Raw genomic sequence first — 10,976 nt, forward strand, 5'->3', positions numbered from 1 at the left:
CAGTTGGTTTTCCCAATGTAGTGATAAAAACTTTTAGTTTCCAGATGTCCCTGTAGTATGACATACATAAAATGCATAACACGGGTGTATTAAAATATTGCACTTTACCATCAGCTAGAAGACAAGCCACCAACCCTGCCCCTTGAGCACTAAAGTTATTATGTAATGAGCCATACCACAGTGTCTCAAATTCTGTGACCATTGCAGCACCTATACATTGAATTCCATCACCCAAGTATGAAGAACCATCTGTGAATAACACCAAGTCTGGATTTTCAATAGGAGTGTATTTCAAATACATTCTAGGCATATTCATTAGATATACTACTTCTACCCACTCATGTAATGGTTCACCATTCTTTGGAAAATCAGGAAGTAGTGTAACTGGATTTTATATGCTACATTTCCTCAACTGGATGTTCTCACTACCCAGGAGAATAATTTCATAATTAGAAAATCTTTGATCTGAATAAGCTTGTGTATGAAATTTCCTCATTAGTGCTTCTATTTCATGTTAATAATACACAGTCAATGGACATCCCAAAACTAAATCTGCTGACTTCTAGTCTAACACTGCAGTAGCTGCTACACCCCCTTAGACAAGGAACTGTACCAGCAGCTATTGGATAAAGTTGACAACTATAATATCCAATTGGATGAAAACTTTGCCCTAAAGTCTATGTCAGTACACCAGAAGCAATACTTTTAGTTTCAGTAACAAATAGCTGGAATTGTTTTGTATAGTCTGGGATACCCAAACCTGGAGCAGATAAAATGGCTTCTTTAACCTTACTTAAGGCTTGCAAATGTTCAGGCTTTAGTTTCAGAAGTTCTGATTCTGTATTCCTGGTTAAATCTATTAGGCATTTGGTTAATTCACTATTTCCAGGTATTCATTGTCTACAGAAACCAGTTGTTCCAAGAATAGCTCTGAGTTGCTTTTTGGTCTTAGGAACACTCAGTTTCTAGATATATGCTATTCTTTTATGTGTGATACTTCTGGAATACTCTGATAATACAAAACCAAAGATATTGCACTAGAGGTAAAACCCACTATAATTTTGCTTTGGAGATTTTATGTCCACATTTGTATAATTCTAACATAAGAATCTTACTATCTCTCCGATACACCTTAGCATTTGGGGATGCTAGGAGAAGATCATCCACAAAATGCAGCAATTTACTTTCTTTGAATGTTATCATTTTTAGATTTCTATTTAGAATTTGTGAAAATTGACTTGGAAAATTGGTAAATACCTGTGGCAAATGAGTACAGGTCCACTAGGTTTTTTCCCAGATGAAAACAAAGACCTTTTGAAAATCCTCATGAATTGAAATTGAGAAAAAAGCTGAGCATAAATCAACCATAGTGAAATACCTTGCCTGACCTGCTATGGAAGAAATTATAGCAGCGGGACTTGGTACAACAAGATGTGTTTTGATTACATAATCATACAGCTCTTAAATCCTGTATAAAACTATATACCACTTTGTCATTTTGATCTAACTTTGGCTTTTTGATTGGAAGAATAGAGGTATCAAATTCTGAGAAGCAAGGTATTATGATCCCTTGTTGGATTAGGGATTCAATGATTATACCCTCAATTGCTTCTTTAGTCAAGGGATATTGTGGTACACAAGGAACTGGTCCTTCCTTAGTCCTCACCCTTACTAGAATATATGATTTCAATAGACCCACATCTGTAGAAGACTTTGACCAAAGATCTTCAGGGATATTCTCAGGTGTAGAATAGATTGAATGTAAGTCACTTTCTGTACTGATTTAATCTAAGAACAGCAATGAAAAAGTTTTCAGAGATTATTCTGGGAGATGTAATGAGATATTTCTAGAATGAGCACATTGGATTATTGTTCTTAATTTACATAATAAATCTCTACCTAAAAGATTCATTAGACAGTCTGACATACACATAAATGCATACTCCACTGATAATTGACCTAAAATAATCATTTTTGTTTGTGATTTTTCTACTCTTTGTGGTTTTCCAGTAGCTCCTACAACTTCCAATATACCAACCATTATATCATTATACAAATACCAGCTATAAAATTCTTCAGAAGACTTTGCAATATGAACCAGAAGATCATAAATCTGATCAACAATAGTAACAGACATATATGCTTCTGTACTATTAGGTGGTTGGAACATTTCCAACACTGGTGCAAGCATAATAATATCAGCACGAAGCTCAGTCATTTCCTGTCCATCCAAATTTATATCTGCTTGAATTTCATGATATTCCCAGGATTTAACATATTTAACACCATCATCAGTTTTTTTCATTACTCTCATTGTCCTTATACTATCTACCTTGGTATCATTGCTCTCATTTACAATCACATTATTGTTATTCAATTTATATTCTTCACTCTTCTCCATTATTGCACAATCATTAGAATTTTCCACTAAATTTACATAACAATTTTCTTTTTCCTCACAATTATTAACACTAATTACCTTATCCTTTGATTAAATTATATCATTTATAACTTCATTAACATTATCACCATTTCCCCTTGATTGTTTAAATAAAGAAGAACATAACCAACATACCCCTTTGTTCTGACTACTTGACTGTATTTGGGCCTTGTTCCAGATTTAACCCATTCTTGCATAGTGTTTAAATCTGGTGCCCGAGCCCCCTGACAGCAAGCATTTTGGCAAGTTTTAACATCATTCCTCCTTTTCCTGGAAAATTGCCCTCTGAACCTACAGTCCCTGACAAAATGTCCAACACAATGACACAGGAAACACCTCTGGGGTCCAGATCTCCTTTCCCTAAACTTGTGTTGTAAAACACAATCCCACAAAAGGTACAATACATGATTTTTTATGTCCCCTGACATGTTTGTATTAAATATGAAACCACTATATGATACTGGATGTGTTGTATTATAATCCACTTTGATTTATATTCATAAACACTAAAGAACAGAACTAAAAAAATCAATTAAAAAATCAACCAAAAAATGGCCACCTAGGATATGTGCCTTTAAACATTTAAATATCTCCATAGTCCAGCCAGTCAGAGAATTATGTGGTAAAATCCCCTGGAAGTAACCAACTTCTGGGAGTGACAATAGAACCTTCCAAATAGCCTCCAACTGCCAATCTTGTCTCTAACAGGTTTTCTCTAACTAAAGTATAATTTCTCTAGGTTTGTCTACATGGCTCAGCCAAATGTAATAAAGAGGGTTTTAAGGAAGGTTAAACAGAAGGGATAACTAACAAATTGTATATAAAAACAGGTTTATTAGCTAAAGGGACAAGGGAATGGAAGGGAATCAGGAATTAACTTACTTATCAACTCCCCTCCCCAAATATTAAACCCTTATCTTTCTAATTATCCTAAACTAACTAATAAAATGAATAATTAAGATTAGAGAGGGGTTTGTAGCACCAAAGACAACTGGACCCCAAAAAATTCTCATAACTAAGTGTCCTCCTTTGGTCCAGCCAGTAGTCCAGAGGGATGTCAACAAACTCCATCAGAAATTCACTTTTTGGTAGTTTTCAACAGCATAAATCAGGCAGGAATGTCTAGACAGCCAAAGGAAAGTAACAACTGAGTTTCTGGGTCCACCCAAGAAACCTAGGCAGGTATTCCTCTGGTCTATCTTGAGAGCAGGAGAGATTCAGCTTATCCCTTCTATTGTGATAGAGGTTTCAAACCCTAGAATTGGAACAGTCTGGGAAATTCCTGGAGCTTCAGCCACAGCAGGGGAGTGGCCCAGGAGATGTTCTGGAATCTTGGGAGAGCAATAAAGTCTGTCAGAGAGAGACAGTTAGCTCTCAATCCTGAGACAGACTAAGGAAAGGTCTGGTCAAGACATTGCTCCTGAGGAAAGTCTTACATATTTCGCCTGGTGATTGGACACCCTTCTCCCACTAATTCCCAACTGAAGTGGCAGTCTAAGAAGACAGCAAGCAGCTGACAAGATCACCTCACAGCTCCTGTTGCCCTGGGACTATACAATGCCCAGTGGGCCATGACCAGGGTCATCTAATCCTGAATCTTTCAGGGGCCCAAAGATGCCAAGGTCTGGGTTCCCCAACTTGAGGAGGGAGGGGAGGTAAGGGTAGCTAGAATAGGGACAACTTTTCCCTCTTTCCTCACAAAAACCCTTCCTGCAGCCATTTCCCTGTTATTCACAAATTGATCAATAAGAATAAAGTTTGTCATTTTTTTCCCCAACTGACTCTAGTGTGAGTGGGAAACATTTTCAACTTGAGGGGGAGAATAACTCCCTTTCTCTTTGAGGAGGGAACCTCTATATATTAGTAGTAGAGGGAAGTCAATAGGCAGTTTGGGGTGAGCAGCCATAGCTGAGGGGAGGCTGAAGGGGGGAACTACTCACTTCCCCTCTCCTCACCCTGGGCCAAGTTAAACAGCAACTGGCTCCCTTGAACCCTATTTTGAGAAGGGAGGTCTCCACTCTTTCTTCCTCTCTCTACCACCATACTAACCCTTTATTACATCTTGGCACCCCAGAGTTTCAAAAGGACCCCCATTATAGAAAAACCGTTAGTGACCAACTGTCAAAAACTGACAGTTGGAACTTGTCAGGCCAGTAGCCATTTTCAGTGGCACTACCTAAGATTTACCACACAGGATCAACAAAAACAACTTGATTTCTGGTTGAGGAGAGCAGTGACTACTAGAAGCCATTCACTAACTGTCATTCTGTGACAGCTGGAATACAGGAGAAAAAGAAACCATTTTTAAAAAAGACTGTGCTAGGGCAGTCAGCATACAGGATTTAGAAATCTTGAATCCTTTATAGGCAAAGCTGACTAAAGGCATTCTTAACTGTTAGCTCCTGACAGAGACTTGGGGAAGAATAACCATTAGTATAAAACATTTCTATAACCAAAAGAGATACAGAAGGATGGTAACAAGAACAGATGGGCAGTGTGTTGCAGCTACTGTGGTGCAATTATTGGCAATATATGGGAGCTACTGTGTAATCTACAACACAGTAACTGGAATAATTGAAAATGCCATTGGGACTGTGACCAACATAACAACAGTTTGGACTCATATCCCTAGGGACATGACTTTTCTATGGCAAACTGTACCCCAACTGTATATAGCTTTCTTGGCAGTGGTGAATGCTCTGAATTGCATCATAGCTGGAGCCAACATCATTTTTCACAAGAAGGCAGTCAGAACCCTAGTAATTGACATCAGACTAGAGGCATTATTTGGACAAATACCTATCTTAACTGAAATATGCCAGGACTACATGCTAAAGAATCAACACGGCATGGGGAAGGGAACCAATGTGATGACAGGGAATGTGACAGGATAGACTAATAAGGATGCTATGGTTACTAATACTAATAATGAAAAACCATTAGGGGCAGTAGGGGGAAATAACAATGCAAATGATACAGTGACACAAGGCAGTACTGCACATGCAAATGCAAATGCATCAGGGACACATAAGATCATGCCACTCCAAGATGTGCCTAAGTTCACGGATAATTCTGAGATTCTTCACACAAAGGTCCATAAGTCCTTAATACACAGGATTTGGATTCATTGAGGAAAAAGAATGCAAAAATTTCTTTCAGAACCTCACTGTGCTTTGAAAGAACTAAAAAGAGCATTTTGTTTATATGAGCCTGATTTGGGGGATGTTGAGATCCTTTTATCAGAATTTTTATGCTCTAGGAACATAAGAATTTTATTGCACAGGCTAAAGAAGATTCCTCACTTACCAGCTGGCCAGAAGCTTTTGAGGATTTTGATTTTGCAAGTCCCAGCAATGTGGCATATCTTAAAAAGTGCTGTGAGGATTTGCTACAGACAATAAAACAGTTAGCTGAAAAGCCAAATGCATGGGGAAAGTTTGATAGCTTGACCCAAGAATAAAAAGAAAGCCCCTTCTGCATGTATTGATCGCCTTCTCAAAAATATTGAGGGGTTAGTGGGGTTTAACCCTGATTCACAGGAGTCAGTGGCACATGTGAGAAGACAATTTCTTAAAGGTTGTGACAAGCATTTGAGAAATTTCTTCGGAAACAACCTCCCTAAATATGATTCTATGTCACCTAATTAACTCAGGGACACTGCCACCTATTTACATGAAAATGAAGTAGAACAGAAAAGGGGAAAAGAAGACCTTAAGAAAAAGCTGCATGACACAACTGAAACACGTAGGTGGAAAGAGATAGATGAAATTAAGAACCTTGCTACAATTAAAATATTCAATAGACAGACCCCACAATACCAACAGATCCCTCAATATCAACAAAGGGTGCAAAGAGATACTAAGAGATGTTTTTTGTTTTTTTTTTATGTTCAAGACTAGGTCACATAGTGAGAAACTGCCCACAGAAACACTGTTAGAACAAGGGCAAAACAAGAGAGAAAGGAGGTTTCAGAATTCATATTAACAGGGCAGGGAGTACACTAATAAAAGTTATGGGAAGCAAGAATCCAATAACAAATAGTGTTGCTCCCACTGTAGGCTTAGAGAAGCAGACACTCCAGATATAATATCAATGCAGGCAGCAATTGCCTCTGTATCAAACCTCATTATTCAGAGGTTATAGCAAGAAATATTCACTATTCAGCATGAAGCCAGGCTCCAGCTACATTTAGTACTCAAAAATGGACAAATTTGGGAGGCACCCCAGGGAGGAAACATGAAGGCAAACACATAAGGTAAAAAAAGACAGATGGCAGAAAAGATAAAGGAAACTCTGAAACTTTATTGTTGGAGGAACAGATAGTTTGGCAAAATGCCAAGGGAAGTAACCTAAATGCAAAGCAAAGGTCTGTAATTTAGGTGGAGAGAGAAATTGCACAGGTGATGACAGACATAAAACATGACATTTTTGGTTCATAACACATGGACATACAAATCTGCATGGAGAAAAACAAGGAATAAATTAAACCTTTTTGGAGAATTTCTTAGCATGCAGAATTATAAAATCAAGCAGGGCTAGCAAATGTTTAAAACAACAACTTGATTCTCCAGACCACTCTGACAAGGCTGCCAAAAGAATCATTGTTTCAAAGGACCTAAAAGCTGATACATTTGAACATCAAGGAGAGGGTGGAAAGAGAACTGAGGAGAGAAATAACTTAAACCCAAAAGCCAAAGACTTTTACTCACGAGATCAGATAAAAAATCTTAAACTACTCAAAACTGATTGTCCTTGGGAAGGATTTAGCATGTGTAAATACCATATATCCACTGACATGCTATGTTCTGAACCAGAAACTGGAAAACAATCTAAGGGAGTGGCAACAGAAAAGCTAAAAGATACTTAGAGAAAAATTGTGCAGACAGTTCTCAAACAGAAATCACCTCTGTCACAAACCTTTCCTCTGAGCAGGCTGTCAGCTCACAGATAGGAGTGGTCCAAAATACTATAGGGCTAGTCAATAATAATGAATTGAAGGGGGATAGAATAACTAAAAAGGGGATGGAGAATTACACACTAACATCTGCAAAACCTCAAACATCTACTAACTATACAAGTTCATTACAAACCATGGGGCATGAGGGTGCAAAAGATATTGAGGAGTCTGTACTTTCCAGTAACATGATAGCAGATCCTTAGGAAGGAGCAAACTACAAGAGTTAAATTTATCACCACAGAACACAAAATTACAGCATAGTATTGGGCAAGAGCTAGAAAAATAATTTGGTAATATAGAAATCACTGAGCAAGAGTTAGACCAAGACACAGAACCACATTTACCAACACATATCACAGGGTCCAAACATACCACTGAACAAGAACTTGTGAAAGACCTGGGGAATACAGAAATCATTGAACAAGAGTCAGAGCTAGATGCAGAAAATACAGAACCACTAGGTACAATAATATTTGACTCAGATAGTGATGTAGAACAAGAAGCTTATGAATACATCAAGCTCTACGAAAAAGACCACAATGATTTACAAAAGTGGGAAACAGATTGGCACAGGGAACCCTTGAATCCAGAAACAATGATCTTTTTGGATGAGTTAAGTCAAAACATAGAAAACACATTATCAGTAGAGGAAATGTTGCATGCAATAGGAGTCAGTAGCTATAAAGAACTTTATGAGAAGTGAGAGGTTGGGGAAAGTGACACTGAAATACGAGTAAATGAAACTGCATTACAAGACTATGATGAAGACCAAACTAAAGAAGATATAGTCAATGTAATGCTATTATCACATTTTCCTTTCTCCAACTTTGAGCCTCCCATAAGCCTAGTTAAACCACCATTGAGAAGACTTGGTACCAAGACTGGTATGAGTTCCATAGGGTAGCAGACAACAAGAAATGTTATAAGAACCCAGAGTGGCACTAGACATAAGATCAAATACTTAATTCACAAAATAACCTTCATCAAATCTGGAAAACCCCAAAGCCCATAATAACAAACCCTGGTTGCCAAAACTAAGACAATTTCACAGACTTCAATAATGGGAAACATACAAGATGCTATTGGAGCACCTTTCCCAAATAAACATTCATTTCATGAAACCAAAGAATCTGAAAACAACGGTACCAAAACAGATTACAAAAGGGAACTAAAATAGGTTACCCATATCCCTGATCCTCCACCTAAAATACAATCTTTCCTGGGGGAGGAAAAGAGGCAGGGAATCCCATGGAGATATTAGATAACAAGTTCAAGCATCCCACATTAAACATCACTATGCCCATGGTGATACACCAGAAGAAAACTTAATTGAAGTCCCACAATCCATGTAGACACATTAAGAAAAGCCCTTGAGACTTCCGGGTAAACATGGCTGCAATCTAGATGCAAATTGCTTCCTCTCCCCGGTACCGAACAAAATAGACTACCTCAAAAGAGCATAAAAAACATCTTTGAAAGAATGGAGGGACTCTCCAGTACCCCACATAAACGAAGGTAGGTGGGGTTTGAACATCGCCACACTATAAGAAGGAGGAAAAGCTTGCACAAAAATATGAACTTAGCTGCCTTTCCCCACCCCTCCTCCCCCACAGCACCAGTAGGGGATCAAAGTGCTCACCAGGACAGTGAGTGAGTGAGGAACATCTCTGTCTGGCGGGGGCACACCAGGGTCCTTGGGATCTAAAGACTGCTAGGAAACGACCTCTCAGGGCAGTTTCACGGGAGTACCCTGTGCACTGCAGATCGAGAGTGGGAACGCCAGAGCTCAGACGGCAGGACCCCTGCAAACTGTGAACAGTGAGGAGACCTGAGAGTCTGTAAAAACTGCCTAAGGCCAAAGCGTTGCCCCTCGCTGAAGTGGAGGGGGGGGGGCTGCCAGGCTCATTGGAAACTGACTGGGATCACCAGGGGAAGGGGGGAGCTGTGAACAAACCGTGGAGGCTGTGAAGAACTAGTCTGAGGCAACCTAAATCCACAGAAACCCGTCTATATCACCCAGACCTCAGACCAAAAAAGAAAGGGGAAAAAAAATCCACTGAAGGGATGGCTCACACAGCCCAAAATCTAGCCTCCAAGATTTCCAAGAAAAAAGAGAAAAAAAGTGACCATTGAAAACTTTCATGGTGAGAGTACACAAGGAAAAGAAGAGAAAAAGGATGAAATTCAAACAAAATCAAAACATGCCCCCCCAAAATTTGAAATTATCCACAAGCTCTGGAAGAAATCAAATTGGAGCTAATCCAAAAGATGGAAACCTTTTGGAAAGAAAAATGGGAAAAAACACAGAAAGAGGTCAGCAGCCTGATACACAAGACCTCATAATTGGAGAAAGAGCTGGAAGATTCTAAAAGAAGGGCAGAACAAACTGAAAAACCAATCCAGTCCCTAAAGACCAGAAATAAGCAACTGGAAAACAGTGAACTTGCAAAAGAGCAAGAATTAATAAAGCAAAGCCAAAAAATAAATGAATTAGAAGAAAACATAAAATATCTCACTGACAAGGTGACAGACCAGGAAAACAGAGGAAGAAGAGACAACTTGAGAATTATTGGTCTGCCTGAAAAACCAGAGATAAACAAAAACCTCGATGCTATACTACAGGAAATTATAGAAGAAAATTGCCCAAATGTTCTGGAGCAAGGGGGAAAAATAGAAATAGAAAGGGTTCATAGAACACCCTCTATACTAAATCCCCAAAAGACAACCCCCAGGAATTTGATCATCAAATTAAAGAGCTCCCAAAATAAGGAGAAAATCTTGAAAAAAGCCAAAAAGAGGAGCTTCCAATATAGAGGGGCACCCATAAGGATCACACATGACTTAGCTGCTAACACTCTAAAAGTCCGCAAAGCATGGAACATGATATTTAGAAAGGCAAGGAGCTGTGTCTCCAACCAAGAATCAACTACCCAGCAAAACTGACTATATTCTTCCAGGGGAAAGTATGGGTATTCAACAAAATAGAACATTTCCAAGTATTTGCTAAGAAAAGACCAGAACTTAGTGGAAAATTCGACATCCAATCACAGAAAGCAAGAGAAACTTGAAAAGGTAAATATGAACGAAAGGGAAGAGGAGAAAAATCTTATCTCTTTTCTTTAAGTCAAACTCTCTTCTATAAGGACTACATTTATATCAAATTATATATATATGTATATATATATTAATATGTGGGGAAATGTATTGTTTAACTCAAAAATTGTATGCATCATAAGAGTAGTTAGAAGAATTATGCATAGGGAAAGATTGTGGCATCAAGAAGATTTGGTGAAAGGAGGGGGGAGAAAGAAAAAGGGAGGGGGGGATCAATGATACTACGATTTACTCCAAGAAATAGAGGGGGGTAGGAAAAAAACTAAATAGAATAATCTTTCCCACACAAAGATACACAAGGGAAAGGGAGGGGAAGAATTCTCATATGAGAAGGAGAGGAAGAGAGTTAAAAGTGGTATTACTTAAACCTTAGTCTCAGTGAAAACAACTCTGAGAGGGAAGAACATCTAGATCCATTGGGATCCTGAATTCTATCTTATTCAACAAGGTAAGAAAGAAAGGAAA

Source organism: Monodelphis domestica, chromosome 4 (assembly GCF_027887165.1).
Source record: "Monodelphis domestica isolate mMonDom1 chromosome 4, mMonDom1.pri, whole genome shotgun sequence".
NCBI classification, from domain to species: Eukaryota; Metazoa; Chordata; class Mammalia; order Didelphimorphia; family Didelphidae; genus Monodelphis; species Monodelphis domestica.